Raw genomic sequence first — 17522 nt, forward strand, 5'->3', positions numbered from 1 at the left:
TTGGTGACCCCTAGTTCTTGTGTTATGAGAAGGAGTAAATAACACTTCCTTCTTTACTTTCTACACCAGTCATGATTTGATAGACCTCTATCATATCCCCCCTTAGTCGTCTCTTTTCCAAGCTGAAAAGTCCAAGTCTTATTAATATCTCCTCATATGGAAGACATTTCATACCCCTAATCATTTTTGTTGCCCATTTCTGAACCTTTTCCAAGTCCAATATATCTTTTTGGACATGGGGCGACCACATCTGCACGCAGTATTCAAGATGTGGGCATACCATGGATTTACATAGCGGCAATATGATATTTTCTGTCTTGTTATCTATCCCTTTCTTAATGATTCCCAACATTCTGTTTGCTTTTTTGACTGCCGCTGCACATTGAGTGGATGTTTTCAGAGAACTATCCACAATGACTCCAGGATCTTGTTCTTGAGTGGTAACAGCCAATTTAGAGCCCATCATTTTATATGTATACTTGGGATTATATTTTCCAATGTGCATTACTTTGCATTTATCAGCATTCAATTTCATCTGCTATAAATTGGTTAGTCTCTAAGGTGCTACTAGTACTCCTTTTCTATCTGCCATTTTGTTACCCAGTCACCCAGTTTTGAGAGATCCTTTTGTAGCTCTTCACAGTCTGCCTGGGACTTAACTATCTTGAGTACTTTTGTATCATCTGCAAATTTTGCCACCTCACTGTTTACCCCTTTTTCAAGATTGTTTATGAATATGTTGAATAGTACTGGGCCCAGTACAGACCCCTGGGGAACACCACTATTTACCTCTCTCTATTCTGAAAACTGACCATTGATTCCTACCCTTTGTTTCCTATCTTTTAACCAGTTACCAGTCCGTAAGAGGACCTTCCCTGTTACCCCATGACAGCTTACCTTGCTTAAGAGAATTTGGTGAGGGACCTTGTCAAAGGCTTTCTGAAAATCTAAGTACACTGTATCCCCCTTGTCCACATGCTTGTTGACCCCCTCAAAGAATCCTGGTAGATTGGTGAGGCATGATTTCCCTTTATAAAAACCATGTTAACTCTTCCCCAACAAATTATGTTCATCTATGTGTCTGACAATTTTGTTCTTTATTATAGTTTCAACCAGTTTGCCTGGTACTGAAATCAGGTTTACCGGCCTGTAATTGCTGTGTCACCTCTGGAGTCCTTTTTAAAATTGGTGTCACATTAGCTATCCTCTAGTCATTTGGTACAGAAGCTGATTTAAATGATAGAACTAACTACAGTTAGTAGTTCTGCAATTTCACATTTGAGTTCCTTCAGAACTCTCGGGTGAATATCATCTGGTCCTGGAGACTTATTACTGTTCAGTTTATCTATTTGTTCCAAAACCTCCTCTAATGACATCTCAATTTGGGACAGTTCCTCAGATCTGTCACCCAAAAAGAATGGCTCAGGTTTGGGAATCTCCCTCACATCCTCAGCCGTGAAGACTGATGCAAAGAATTCAATTAGTATCTCCGCAATGGCCTTATCATCCTGGAGTGCTCCTTTAGCATCTCAATCATCCAGTGGCCCCACTGGCTTTTTAGCAGGCTTCCTGCTTCTGATGTACATAAACACATTTTTGCTATTACTTTTTGAGTCTTTGGCTAGCTGTTCTTCAAATTCTTTTTTGGCCTTCCTAGTTATATTTTTACACTTCATTTGCCAGAGTTTATGCTCCTTTCTATTTTCCTCACTAGAATTTAACTTCCACTTTTTAAAGGATGATTTTATAGACCTTTGTCATACCCCCTTCGGTCATCTCTTTTCCAAGCTGAACAATCCTAGTCTTTTTACTGTTTCAGTTTTAGTAATCGCTCCTCATACGCAATCTGTTCTATACCCTTAATCATTTTGTTGCCCTTCTCTGTTTCTTTTCCAATTCTAATATATCTTTTCTGAGATGGGGAGACCAGAATGGCATGCAGTACTCAAGCTGTGGGTGTACCAGGGATTTATATTGTTACATTATCATATTTTCTGTTGCATTAGCTGTCCCTTTCCTAATGGTTCCTAACATTGTTAGCTTTTTTTTATTTTTGACTGCTGCTGCACATGGAACAGATGTTTCTGAGAACTATGCACGATGACTCCAAGATCTCATTCTTGAATGGTAACACCTAATTTAGATCCCATCATTTTGATGTATAGTTGGGATTATATATACCAATATGCATTACTTTGCATTTATTAACATTGAAAGTATGGGATTTGCTATTCGCTATGGCTGATATATTCCTTTTCTGAACAAAAGCATGTGGTGAGGAACAAACTGACCAAAAAAACAAAAACCAAATTCATGATACTGACAGGGTGTTGGCAAATTGTTCTATAGTTAGTGATCAGAACAGGCTGGGATTTTAGTCTCCCACCTTACATATGGAACAAAATATATAGAACCCCAGTTCTGTATTTTCTAGCTGTAAGGAAGACCTCTCTCTTTGGCTACTTTCCAGTCCTTCCTTTCCTCATTATCTCTAGCAGCAAAGTTGAGCCACTAACCATGCTACCATTGACTGCCAGGTCCCTGCTGTGCTTTTTGACCTCTTTTATGGGGGAATTATAGGGCATGAAATGGAGGGTAAAGCTGTTTTAAAACAGCATTAATTTTCTGCGTGGTTGTGGGTTGTTGTTTTTTTGGCGGGGGGGGGGGGGGGGGGGGGGAGGGGGTTCAACTGCTCTGGGGCATGCCAGAGTGTTTTTTTTAGTGTGTCTCCTCCCCAGCCACTGCCTAGTGATCCAAACTCTTCCACTTTTTTGGCCTCTCTGTCAGACAGCTGTTGTGTGGAGAGAGAAAAGATGACTGCATTTGAAAGGGAATAGCATCCCACATAACAGCTTTTGCTCTGCTGGGTAACCTCACTATCATTCTCTGTGGTTTTCCTTCACTCTGCAAGACACAACAAAGGGAATTAGAAGCCCTAAGTTCCTTCTGCTACTCTAACAATATAAACCTCAGCGATTCAACTTTGTGGAGCAGGATATTATTTTAGTTTTGATGGTGCAGCATACCACTATGCTGACACATTGCTGCCATTACACTAATAGCTCTACACCAGTGACAGACATGGTGTACTGGACACGAGTAGCTACCACCATGCTTAGATGTACTCTTAGTTAGTAATACTATGAAGTAAATGGGAAGGACAAGTCATGGTAATACCATGTATTGATGCAGAAGAGAGGCACATAGGACCTGATCTAAAGCTGATTGAATGGGAGTCTTTCCATGGCCACTAGATGATAACCCAGTGTGTGTATATATATGTATCTGAAGAGAGACACCAAGACCACTGGAAGGTAATGTTTGTCTAACACTGTAGTGCACTCAGTTCATTTTCTCAAAGCCTTGTAACTAATAGTCAATATCAGGGTAATTCAATTTAATGGAACCAGCTGTAACAAGGATGAACCATAAGACATGATGCTGTAGAGACTAAAATCCAAGCCATCACTTGAGCTGTAATTCTATTAAATTCCAATAATTGCTTACCTGTCTCTGCTTTATCTGTCTTGAAGGAGAGCAGCTGGCTCTGAGGCAGTTTTGTGCTTGACCTGTTATATTGTGACAGTGGACAGTGTAAAGCTCCAGGAAATATAATCAAATAAACAGTGATACAGGAGGTGGCAAAATAAAGATGTGGACCAGGTAGAAAAACCGGTAAATTCCAGTGTAACTCATTCTTATCTAACATGATATACTTGATCAAAAGCAGTTCACATCTACAAAAATGTCAAATTGCAAGAAGAACAATTCAGCCATACAGTGATTTGATGTGTTCAGAAGAGGGGAAAAAATGGAAAAGAGTTATTTAAATAGTCCAGTTAAATGAGGCACCATTAGAGGTAGCTGGCTATTACACTTACCTGGAAAAGTTTTGTTGAAAGTTTTCAATTGTGAAAAGTTGCTTAGCCAAAACTGAATTTTTCCACAAAATTGTATTGATTTTGATAACACTTCCGGCGAATGCTTTTTTTTGGAAATTAAAACAATTGTTTTAGAAAACATTGTTTTCAAAAATCTTGCAACTTTGATTTCATAATGAAATTTTTCATTTTTTTCATTTTATATTACTTATTTTACAGTATTTCATTACATGTCACTAGAAGTGTATAATATGTCATGTTGACATGCATAATGATATGTCATATCATATGACAGTATTACTATAATAGTCAAAATATTCTATTTTATTTTATTTTATTTTTGTTTAAAATCATTAAGGGCAGCTGCTGATTACTACTGATTGAAAATTCTTCACTTTTTTTTTTACTGTTGAAAGTGTCTCTTGTTTGTATTGGAATGAAACAGTTTGTCACTCTGACATTTTCCACAAGAAAAGGAGGTAAGAACTAGAGTAGTAAGTGTTTTCAACATGATAGAAAAATAATTCCAGGATAACACAAGGCCATTTAATGTGTAATTCTGAAAAGAAAAAAAAAATCATTCCAATAAGGGGAAAAAAGAATTTTAGAAATATCTTGCAAAACAAAAATTCCAACTTTTTACCATTTCTGTTGGCTATGTTTTTGTATGTAGTTTTAACAGAATATTCTCCATATTACTAGCAGTGCCTACACATGTTGATTTTTTCCCTAGGGAAATCATGAAGAGGGAGGGCTGTGCAGTGGAGAAAAGAGATAGTGTCTTGGAGAAAAAAATCACTATCCATGGGCAACATTTACTTATGGTGTTTTAAAACACTATAATATCAAATTACAGAGCATGTTTCCTACCTGTAGGTTTCATGGAAGAACTGTTTTCTGCAGCTCTTTTAGCATATATGACACAGGGGTTCTATGGACTAGAGACCTGGTATTCTTAGGGTGTCTATCGAAATATATCCAGATTGTTGCATTTACATCCCCTGGCCAATTTTTTGCAGGACATCATTGTATCAGAGTACTAAAAAATGAAACTACTTTTAAACTTTTTTCTTCCAACTTTTCCTTTAAATAAAATCCATCCTAAAAATTGTAGTTAGAGAATGTTAGGTTTATGAGATTAAACACTCAAAGTCGAATGCGGTTCCCTTCCAAATTCTGCGCATTTGGGCATACGCATTTCAATGTAGTTTCAGTTACATTATCAGAGACTATACCTTAAGTGATCTAATTACACATTTTTCTACAAGAGTGGTGGGCAATCTGTGGCCTGTGGGCTGCACACGGCCCGTCAGGGTAATCTGCTGGCAGGATGCGAGACAGTTTGTTTACATTTGCACGGCTGCCCGCACCCCATAGCGGCCACAGTTTGCTGTTCCCGGCCAATGGGAGCTGCGGGAAGCGGCGCGGGCAGCAGGGATGTGCTGGCTGCCACTTCCCGCAGCTCCCATTGGCCAGGAACAGCAAACCGTGGCCACTGGGAGCTGTGGGCGGTCGTGCAAATGTAAACAAACTGTCTCGCAGCCCGCACCCAGATTACCCTGACGGGCTGTGTGCGGACCGCAGACCACAGGTTGCCCACCATATGACCTATATGTACAGTGAAGGCATGTGTCATAAGGAGCTTTTAATTCTCTATCCCTTGTATAGCCAGCTGAAGAGCGGGGCAGAATTGGAGTCTATGCACTCAGGAGATGTTTAAAGCCCTACATGGTTTCTGTCCTGTTTACCTACCTGAGAGATGATCTCTTGAATTATAATTTCATCACCGGTCAGAGCAGCATCCCTACTAACAGTCCCTAACCTTCAAGGTCTGGACACATTCTCCTTGCAGGAACCTTAATTTTTAAGCTTGCTTCTCTCACTTGTTTGACATAGCCTTTGATTTACAACATGCTTTACAACCCATCTTTTTATGCTAGCTTTTGCTTATGAGGACTATGTAGTTTAGATTATTTCAAGGAATCTTTGTCTTCTTACATTGAACGTAGCCACTGTTGTTCCGATTTATACAAATATTAAAGAGTGCCTATTCATATAATTTAGGTACCCTTGGCATAAATTAAAAATACATCCTCAGAAACACAATTTAAGATAATCCAGAAAGCAACTTAAAAACTCAAATCCCCTTCCCGCTCAATTAGTTCACCACCTTTACAATTACAACAATTGTCTCCCACTTTCAGATGATTGAGGCGGGTGCCGGGGGAGAACTACTCTTGTAACGTATCCTGAAAGTCATCAAAATGATGACAAGGAATATGGTGATATATTCTTTAAATGCTACGTATGCACTGAAGGACAATTGTGAATAAACACATTTTTGCAAGTTTTAAAATGAATACATCTGAATTTTTCTTGCCAATTTCAAGTATAAATCCACATGTGAACCATGAATGCTTTGGCTAATGGACTGTAAGAAGCAAATATCAGCTCTCTGTGACTGAAAACAAAGGTTGTGTTGAATGGGGAGCACTAACATAAGTGTTTTTAAATAACTGTCTGCAGGTATTGGTATAAAGTATTATCTGGTATTTCACAAAAACTAAAAGAGAGGTTCTTTGGGAGAAGTTTGACAGGTAGCTAACTGCTGAATGAAAGATTAGTTGAGGGTCTGAAGACAGCAGTTGTTACTCGATTATGTTCTTTAGTGCTTTGTCCTCCATACGTTATGTTAGTCAATCATTTGACCACAAAGTTCAAGATAGACCCAAACATTAGAAGTAATGTGGAGAAACTGAATGATTAAAATTTGAATACCAGGCCTCTCAAAATCTCCCTGGGAAATTGGATGCTTTGACTAGACAGGATGTAAATAATGCTAAAAAAAAGACTCTGGGTCATTTGTTCTGTGCTCCTAAAATTAGCCTGTAACTTATTTGTTATTATAATTACACACACTTTTCACTTGCAAGTCTACAGTCATCATTTCACTTTATAGTATCATTATCATTTACAGTATTTATTTCTGAGAATAAAAGCGTCTGTTTAAAAGTACTTTCCATACTGTTTGCTCAAGGAAATAAAATGAACAATTCTGGTGGTGGTATAATATCTCTTAGCTTCTGTGTGCTGCTCTGCTTCCCAAACGAAAGCAAAGACATCTCCCTGAAAGCAGTTTGCATGGATGCAAATGGATGTGAAGAACATATAACGTGAGCCAAATTAGAACAAGAATATTATTATATGCACCCTGACTTGATGGAGAGTTTGGAGTATTGCCCTGACAATAACCAGCATTGGCAATTTATTCTCTGTGTTTTAACAGTCAATCTAACACCGCATTCAAAAAACCTTTAAATGGATACCCTGTTGGTAGAGAAGAGTGTAGTTAAAACACAAGATCAATGTTCACCTGCTCACATTTTTACTGAAGAAAAAAAGCACACCACCCAGGAATCTAATAAACATAAAAAGTTGCGCAAACACTAATTTTGGTGTGACTCATCCTTTGCATTCCATTATGTTTAAAAGTCGACTGCTACCATCACGTATCCCACCACAGTATCAGAGACATAATCACAGTTATTTACTCTTCTGATTAGAGAGGGGTCATTCTAAGGCTTCCGTAGCACAGTCATCAGCTGTTGGGGAGGAAATGGCATGCCCATCCTGATTTGCTTCTGAATCCAGTTCCCTGGATGCAATCAGTCCTAAACCACTGTCAGTACAGATACACAAATAGCATTTTTAGGATTTTTAACTGGGTCTGAAAAAGGATCTGTTTTGGGCTAGAACCACTCACGTAGCTTCTGCCCTTTCTGGAACTAACTTCAGGTTTTCAGCAAGGAGCTCTGGTTACCCACTGAGTAGTACAAACACTTAACAGTCAACTCCAAAAGAAAGGGATAAGAAACTATTTTTAAGGCTAAAGTGGTGCCACAGATTGTATGGTGCCCTCTGCACAGGGGTGAATTTTCTCTGTATTTTTACCTTCCACCGTCCTTAGGACTCAGAGATGCACCTTCTTTTCACAGTTAACTAATTTTTTTTACTACACTTTTTAAAAAAAGAGAGATCCTTTATAACTGAGAGTTAGGACAAAAGCTAAAGTTCAATTGTCCCAACAGTGAAGTCAAGGAGAGTTTTGCTGCTGGAAGTCAAGTAGCTCCCTGTAAGCCAGTGAGCTAACTCACTAGCTCATGCACTAGAGCTCACGCTCGAGGCACAGACTTTCAGTCTCTTTTCTTCAGGGACTCAGTTTTGTTTTGAAGAAATAGGACTGGGGAACAGAAGTTTAACATATCAATCATATCCTTTCCCCTGATCTCCCCAGAGCTGCTCCCTACATGGGTTGTAATGATCTTGGGGTTCATTAAATAGCAAACCAGTGAATGAGAAAGAATAAAACTTTAATAAAACAAGCTGGAGAGTGTCTCTCTGGTGAACTGCTGCACACTACCATGCAGTGTTCCCCACCCTGCCTTCAGGGCACATATCCAAATTCTTATGTTCATTACACTGGCCCTTATTGAGGGAGCATCTCTAAATTATAATCTCTACAAACATGTTACAATAGTTACACTCCACAGCCCATCAGTCGGGCAGTCAAGGCAAGCGTTCTTGCTCCCTGCTGGATTACATTCTGCAGGCCACCTGAGAGACCCAACTCCCCTTATAAGGGCCAGCCATCTATGACACTTCCTTAGGCCCATTTGAAAATCCCACCTGACAACATCAATGGAGTCTGCTCTGTAGTGTTCATGTGAAGAAGATTTGTTACTGGCCAGCACAGTTACTTAAATGAAAAGAAAAAATGAGTATAGTTTGCTACTGCAATTTGACTCCATTGTGTTCACCCTACTATATCAGACTGAGAATTCCCTCAATTGCGCGCTCGTTGTTTTTCACAGCCTGTTCTCTGTCACTTTTACGCCAATTAAGAATAATAGTTTAATTTTGCTGTAACAGAAATGTTCTGGTTTCATTTGTTTTCTCTTGCCTACTGAAAGACTGTTCTCTTTGGATATTAGTTTTCATCTGGAGATGCTTCTTACTGTCCCTGCAGCATGTATTAGCTACAGATGGTTTTGCTGACTTGTTCAGAGTAACAGCCGTGTTAGTCTGTATTCGCCCCCAGAAAAGGAGTACTTGTGGCACCTTAGAGACTAACTAATTCTTTGAGCATAAGCTTTCGTGAGCTGTAGCTCACTTGATCGGATACATACTGTGGAAAGTGTAGAAGATCTTTTTATACACACAAAGCATGAAAAAATACCTCCCCCCAGCCCACTCTCCTACTGGTAATAGCTTATCTAAAGTGGTCACTCTCCTTACAATGTGTATGATAATCAAGGTGGGCCATTTCCAGCGCAAATCCAGGGTTTAACAAGATCGTCTGAGGAGGGTGGGGGGTAGGAAAAAACAAGGGGAAATAGGTTACCTTGCATAATGATTAGCCACTCCCAGTCCTCTATTCAAGCCTAAGTTAATTGTATCCAATTTGCAAAATGAATTCCAATTCAACAGTTTCTCGCTGGAGTCTGGATTTGAAGTTTTTTTGTGTAATATCGCAACTTTCATGTCTGTAATCGCGGTGACCAGAGAGATTGAAGTGTTCTCCGACTGGTTTATGAATGTTATAATTCTTGACATCTGATTTGTGTCCATTTATTCTTTTACGTAGAGACTGTCCAGTTTGCCAATGTACATGGCAGAGGGTCATTGCTGGCACATGATGCATATATCACATTGGTGGATGTGCAGGTGAACAAGCCTCTGATGGTGTGGCTGATGTTATTAGGCCCTGTGATGGTGTCCCTGAAGAGATATGTGGGCACAGTTGGCAACGGGCTTTGTTGCAAGGATAGGTTCCTGGGTAGTGGTTCTGTTGTGTGGTATGTGGTTGCTGGTGAGTATTTACTTCAGGTTGGGGGGCTGTCTGTAGGCAAGGACTGGCCTGTCTCCAAGATTTGTGAGAGTGTGGGTCATCCTTCAGGATAGGTTGTAGATCCTTAATAATGCGTGAGGGTTTTAGTTGGGGGCTGAAGGTGACGGCTAGTGGCGTTCTGTTATTTTCTTTGTTAGGCCTGTCCTGTAGTAGGTGACTTCTGGGTACTCTTCTGGCTCTATCAATCTGTTCTTCACTTCCGCAGGTGGGTATTGTAGTTGTAAGAATGCTTGATAGAGATCTTGTAGGTGTTTGTCTTTGTCTGAGGGGCTTGGAGCAAATGCGGTTGTATCGCAGAGTCTTGGCTGTAGACGATGGACCCGTGTGGTGTGGTCAGGGTGAAAGCTGGAGGCATGTAGGTAGGAATAGCGGTCAGTAGGTTTCGGTATAGGGTGGTGCTTTATGGTGACCATCGCTTATTAGCCCTGTAGTGTCCAGGAAGTGGATCTCTTGTGTGACTGGACCAGGCTGAGGTTGATGGTGGGATGGAAATTATTGAAGTCATGGTGGAATTCCTCAAGGGCTTCTTTTCCATGGGTCCAGATGATGAAGATGTCATCAATATAGTGCAAGTAGAGTAGGGGGTGTTAGGGGACGAGAGCTGAGGAAGTGTGTTCTAAGTCAGCCATAAAAATGTTGCATAATGTGGGGCCATGCGGGTACCCATAGCAGTGCCGCTGATTTGAAGGTATACATTGTCCCCAAATGTAAAATAGTTATGGGTAAGGACAAAGTCACAAAGTTCAGCCAGGTTAGCCGTGACATTATCGGGGATAGTGTTCTTGACGGCTTGTAGTCCATCTTTGTGTGGAATTGTTGGTGTAGAGGGCTTCTACATCCATAGTGGCCAGGATGGTGTTATCAGGAAGATCACCGATGGATTGTAGTTTCCTCAGGAAGTCAGTGGTGTCTCGAAGGTAGCTGGGAGTGCTGTAGCGTAGGGCCTGAAGAGGGAGTCTAACATAGCCAGACAATCCTGCTGTCAGGGTGCCAATGCCTGAGATGATAGGGCGCCCAGGATTTCCAGGTTTATGGATCTTGGGTAGTAGATAGAATATCCCAGGTCAGGGTTCCAGGGGTGTGTCTGTGCAGATTTGATCTTGTGCTTTTCAGGGAGTGTTCTTGAGCAAATGCTGTAGTTTCTTTTGGTAACTCTCAGTGGATCAGAGGGTAATGGCTTGTAGAAAGTGGTGTTGGAGAGCTGCCGAGCAGCCTCTTGTCATATTCCGACCTATTCATGATGACAAGAGCACCCTCCTTTGTCAGCCTTTTTGATTATGATGTCAGAGTGTTTCTGAGGCTGTGGATGGCATGTGTTCGCACGACTGAGGTTATGGGGCACGTGATGCTGCTTTTTTGTTAACCCTGGATTTGTGCTGGAAATGGCCCACCTTGATTATCATACACATGTAAGGAGAGTGATCACTTTAAATAAGCTATTACCAGCAGGAGAGTGGGTGGGGGGAGATATTTTTTCCTGCTATTGTGTGTATAAAAAGATCTTCTACACTTTCCACAGTATGCATCCGATGAAGTGAGCTGTAGCTCACGAAAGCTTATGCTCAAATAAATTGGTTAGTCTCTAAGGTGCCACAAGTACTCCTTTTCTTTTTGCTAACTTGGTAAGGAGTTTGCCGTGGAAAAATAATACTCCATCCTTCCTAGGACATGAAGGATTTGGAGTTGCTTTTCACAGTGGGAGAGAAGGGAGAGAGTTTTTCCCCACAGTTTAAATCAAGATTCAAGGATCACTGGAAGTCACCTGTAAAAGAAAGCAACATCTCTTAAGGAGAGAATCTAGGTAGGAAGACTACTGGAATAGGGTTTGCAGTTCTGATTCTAAAATTGGAGGGATAAAGTGTCATCTTATCTTTCTTGATGTAGGTGTTACCTGAAATTATCTCCATGGATCTCCCAACAAACATTTTAGCTGTTAGTATTCCCTTCTTTTGAGCCATACAGAGGTATTTATTTTACGTGGGAAGACTAACAAATAAGTAATTATTTCTTCTGGTTGTAATTAAAAATGTCAGTCCAGTATATAGGTTACTGATCATGTGTTAATAAATTATTGTATTATGTAGCCTAAGGAATATAATGCTATTTTATTTACAATGTAATAGCTATTGACATTTTTACGTGTTTTACAAGGAGTTTTTTCTAGACCTGAAGTATATTATATTGTCACACAGCAAAGTAATTCGTGTAGCTGTATCACAGGGCTGAGATAACTGAACCTCTGACCTCTTCATGGTCTCTGTGAGGGCATATCACACAGGTTTCAGGCCTCTAGCTGTCACCTTTCTCAGGGTGACAACTCTTGTTCCTCTTCCTCCAGACTGGGGACTTATTTTGTGTTTAGTTCAGTACCTGCCAACCTCTTGCCTTTCAGGGGTAATAATAGAGATAACCATTGACCTGCCAGTCTTTATAAAGCAAAATATTTATGTAGAGCAAAAGAAATACAGAAAAAATATATCTTGAAAACAGCAAGCAGCTTAATTGTATGCCTATCTTATCTGTTATCACCCATCTTCAACATGGAAACCCTGATAGGTTTCATAGTACTTCAAACCCTTTCTGCGGGATGTGTCTGGCTTGGTCACAGTACCATATCAGTTCTTGGACTGAGTGCGAGTGACCCCTGCTCTATATCTGACTGGTCACTGAATACAACCCTTAGTTCTTTGTTTGCTGGTCCTCTTCCACCCAGTCAAAACCAATACATGCAGTTTCCCCCTCCCCTAGGAGATGGTACTTCTGCAGACTTGTTTAAGTGCCTAGAGATTGGCATTAATTACCTTCCAGTGATTTTAGTTCCTCTTAGTTCATTCATGCTTTTGGTGCCTTTTCCCTACAGCCACTGTATTGCTTGTCCTGTTCTAAGAAAGAGATTAACACCTTCATGCCTGGTGAGTAACAATAGAAGATGAGGAGGAAACTGGCTTATATACATTATTTCATTTTAAAAAAAATCAGAAGTTTCCCAGTTCTCCGCAAGCTAACAAACGCTTGCAGGAATGCTCGGATAAGTTTAAAATGTAAACAGTGTGTTTTTTCACTATATATGAAGGTATGTTGGGGATTCCTTGTCTTTCCACAGCACTATTTTTATTGTTCTCAGACAGCTCTTTATTCAAACCTTAGAGCAATGCTCTGCCTCATAGATGCAAACTGATGAGAACCACACCACAGTCCTCCACTATTTCCCTCCAAAAGCACTATGAATGGAATTCAGTCCTATACTCATGATTTGGATTTGGTTTGAGTAAGCAACTTAAGGTTTTCAGGTACTTATTTCAGTTGTGTGACTCCTGTCTTTCAGCCCTCTGTACCTACTTTATTTTATCTAATCTAGTCTACATTCTTACGCCACATCTGATACTGCAATATATGAGCACTAGAGCTGGTCAGAAATTTTCCATCAAAACTGGTTTTCAATAGAAAATTGGGGTTTTAGCCAATCATTTTTTTCCTAGAAAAGAATCTGCTTTCCGTGAAAAATTTTAGTTTCTCATTGGAAAAAATAACTCCCCAAAACCGGAATATTTTGGTCAAAACTGAAATATTTTCTATATGGAAATGAAGCCTCAGTACCACATGGGAGTTGTAGTTTAGTTGCCTCGTGTCTCCATTCTCCTGTTTGGGCTGGGCTCCCCAAGTCAGAATACATCTGTCATAATGAACAGGGCCTGACTTAGAGTATCAGGACAGCCCTGGGTTAGCACGATTTGTTTGTAGATGGAAGGGGCTTAGGCTTGATCCTCAGTTTGAACCCTGGGCTTACACTGAAGTACAGACATACTCTTTGAGAACACCCTTAAATGTGAACTTCAAGTAAGCACTTTCTGCTGACTGCCCCAACTAGCCAGGCAGCCAGAGAATTCAGCATATAATTACCCCAAACCTGACATTTTTCTTTAACATTCTATGATATCTGTCATTCCCAATTGGAACTAGGAGATGGCCTATCTTGTTGTTGCTTTAAAAAAGGAAGAAAAAACCAGACTATCAGGAAATATGGTTCTCTACTTACCCAACTAGAGCCTCCCCACTGCTGGAGCCTTTCTTGGTGTAGGGAGAGACTCCTCAATGGGAAAGGCTCTGGCAGCCAGGGCTGGCTTCCCTGTGGCCTCCTTGCTGTCAGAATCTTTCCTCCCCATAGTGACAGGCTCTGTCGCTGGGAAGCTGTTGAAGCTATCATCGCTGCCAGAGTCTTTTGCTGACCACGTGAGTTACGTGCCGCAGTATGGACCGCACCTTGTTTGTCATTGTGGTGTGTAGCCATCACTGGTGTGTAGTGTAGGTGTCACCTAAGATTTGCATCCCATGTCCATGCACATCTTTTGCATGGTAGTGCTCTCAGACTGCTGGTTTGGGCAGCTAAATTAGGCACAAATTTTCCTGCATAGTTCACCATTTCAAGGAATATTCGTACCCCTTTCCTTGTGTCTTGGGGTAGGCATGCTGATGATGACATCAACCTTACTGTCATCTACCTGTAGACCTCGCTATGTTAACTTTTCTCCCACATATGTTATTTCCATTACATGGATTTACATTTTGGTTTGGGTATTCATTTTTCAGCTCAAGGTTACTTTTACTGTCCTTGCATTGTTTATTAGTTTAAGATGCTTCTTGCTGACTCAGCAAGGAATTTGCCATGGGAAACGAATATGTCATCCTTCCTAGGACGTTAAGGATTTAGAGTTGCTTTTAATGGTGGTGGTAGGGAGAACTTTATATATAAATTTAAAAAAGTTAGGCAATTGTCAAAGATCTTTCACTTTGATTTATTTATATAAATAAATCAAAGTGAAAAATCTTTGACAGTTGCCTAACTTTTTTTTAATTAACAAAAAAAGATCTTTGATAGTCACTTAATTTTATATATATAATATATATATATATATATATATATATATATATATATATATATATAAAATCTTCTGATAGTCACTTAATTTATTTTTTTTTTATTTAGCTTTAGCCCAGCACAACTTCAGTTCTTTACAGAGCTTCTTGGAGCCTCTGATTATGCTCTTCATCTATCTTTCCCAAGATCAACATGTCACCCATGTGAGCCATAGTACCCTCTGTGCCCTCAAAAATGTCATGAACTTTCTGGTGAAACACCTCAGGAACAAAACACAACCCAAGTGACAATCTATGGAAGCAGTGTCTCCCAAAGTGGCAGTTGAATGTGCACAAAACACCGTGCTCTGTTTTTATAAGGACACTTGCCAGAATCATCCTGATGAATCAAAGGTAGAAAAATATTTGGCATCATTCATATCTCCCAAAATGTCTCCCCTTGTAGACAGTGAAAAAATGTTCCCGTTTTATTCCTGGTACCATATGGTGCTCAAGGATCACTCAGTGCTCAAGGGACTTGCAAGAGCTCTGTTTTTACTGGCTTACAGTGGGAAAATCTGGTTAGAAGACAACATGAAGTGAGGGGTTAATAGGTGGAAAGTTTGAAATCACATTAAATGGGTTTGCCATCCAGTAAATGACAACTTTGATCTGGGCTAACAAAATAAATACCCTCCAAAAGGGGAAAATTGAAAGTAATTCCTAATTGAAAGTAATAAATAAAAAATTTATTGTAAATATAATTTGAGGAAAATAATTAGCAAAAGATAATACTTTGTTATTCTTAATGGGGTCTCTGACAAGTCACATTACTCATTTCCCCCCTTAGATTTCTATTTAGTGCATAAATCAAGGAATGTCTGGGGTTCCAAAATAACTAGGCTTTCTTTCTTACATTCTCTGGGGTTCCCAACCAATTGTGGATTTTCTTGTATCCTGTAGATTTCTCTAGATCATATAATGGATAATAGCTATTAGAAAGTCAGGTTTGTAGAATTGCTATAAAATGCAGTAGCTTTTCTAAATTCCCTTGACACACTTGTTATGGATTCTCTCTTGGGCTAATGAATGTGTGAGGTCAAAGACATGGCATCTGCAGTAAATGTCAGAACGTTTAAATTGAGAGAAGAGGTTAGAAAGGATTTTATTACTCCTATACACTAAAAACTAAGGCCCTTAACAGTTTTAGTGGGAACGAGATATGCAGCTTCAGACTTTGAGAATGATGGAAACCACAATACCATGTAAATAGAGAAGAACTTTTTATTGTAAAAAACTGTAGGTGATAAATTGTGTCTCATAACCAGATGATTACCTAATGAAAGAGTAATATGTCCTTATTTATTGATGTACAAAATAAGGTAATTTGGTGGGCACATAGTTATTTTGATTTTCAAAACGCTTTTGCTAAGGCTGAAAAAAAGTTTATTAAGGAAAATAACAATAGGGTAAGGGACAATGTTTCGCTGTGGATTAAAAACAGGTTAAGTGATGGGAATCAAAGTGTCCTGATGAATAGCCGGACCGAGTGGAGAGAGATTAGTAAAGGCTAACGGAACCAAAGATCAGTAGTGAGGCCAGTGTTTAATATATGATTGTTTGGAGGGGGAGGAGTTGGCAGTGAACTGATGTAGTTTGCAGATAAATAACTTAAAATTAACTTAAATGGTCTGAGATGCTCATCAACACAATGGCACATGAAATTTCAAGTGTGAGGTAATGAGCACTGGCAAAACATGTCTATATTTGTACTCCAATATGCTTTGAACTTTTGGGCTCTTCTCTGGAAGAAAAACTAAAGCCATGTTAGAAAGCTGCCTGCAGCAATATAAAAAGCAAATCGGAACTAAATATTATAATGGCAATACAACAAAAATGGTGAGTCTTATCAGCTATACTCGGATCAGTTTTGGTCATCACCTTTAAGAAATATAAGCTGTAGCTGTGATATGCTGCCAGAGAACAGAAGGGCAATAAAGAATGTTAGAGGAAGCTGGTATTTACAGAGGAAGGGACATAATAAAAGACCATGATTACATAATCTGGAAAAGAGAAGTTAGACGGGGCTTCACTGGAATTAGTGGAGTAAGTAGTGACCTTCCTTTATTCACTGTCTTATACTAAGAGAACGATGGATCATTTAATGAAAGCAAGGGCCTGTACATTTAGAAGAAATGAAGGAAATTCTAGTTCACACACAGTCAGTGTATGGTATTCATATTTATAGGAGAATGTCAAGTCAAATACTATTGAGGCTGAATTTTAAAAGGATGAAAGCAGATTTTGACTCCCTCAGAGAACTGATGGGCAGGATCCCCTGGCTAATATGAGGGGGAAAGGAGTCCAGGAGAGCTGGCAGTATTTTAAAGAAGCCTTATTGAGGGTGCAGGAACAAACCATCATGGTGTACAGAAAGAATAGCAAATATGGCAGGCGACCAGCTTGGCGTAACAGAGAAATCTTTGGTGAGCATAAACACAAAAAGGAAGCTTACCAGAAGTGGAAACTTGGACCGATGACTAGGGAGGAGTATAAAAATATTCCTCGAGCATGCAGGGGTGTCATCAGGAAGGCAAAAGCACAATTGGAGTTGCAGCTAACAAGAGATGTTAAGAGTAACAAGAAAGGTTTCTTCAGGTATGTTAGCAACAAGAAGAAAGTCAAGGAAAGTGTGGGACCCTTTATGAATGGGGGAGGCAACCTAGTGACAGATGATGTGGAAAAAGCTGAAGTACTCAATGCCTTCACAGACAAGGTCAGCTCCCAGACTGATGCACTGGGCAGCACAATATGTGGAGCAGGTGAGCAGCCGTCAGTGGTGAAAGAACAGGTTAAGCACTATTTAGAAAAGCTGGATG

The 17522-nt window shown here is 39.8% G+C and overlaps 1 protein-coding gene across 4 annotated transcripts in view; it reads left to right on the plus strand.

Annotated features, from left to right (window-relative positions):
• GABRG3 (gamma-aminobutyric acid type A receptor subunit gamma3) overlaps nt 1-17522 on the plus strand; it is a 529680-nt gene that overhangs the window by 354978 nt on the left and 157180 nt on the right. The gene's annotated exons all lie outside the window — the stretch shown is intronic.

The sequence above is a fragment of the Chelonia mydas genome, chromosome 1 (genome assembly GCF_015237465.2).
Source record: "Chelonia mydas isolate rCheMyd1 chromosome 1, rCheMyd1.pri.v2, whole genome shotgun sequence".
Classification (NCBI taxonomy): domain Eukaryota; kingdom Metazoa; phylum Chordata; order Testudines; family Cheloniidae; genus Chelonia; species Chelonia mydas.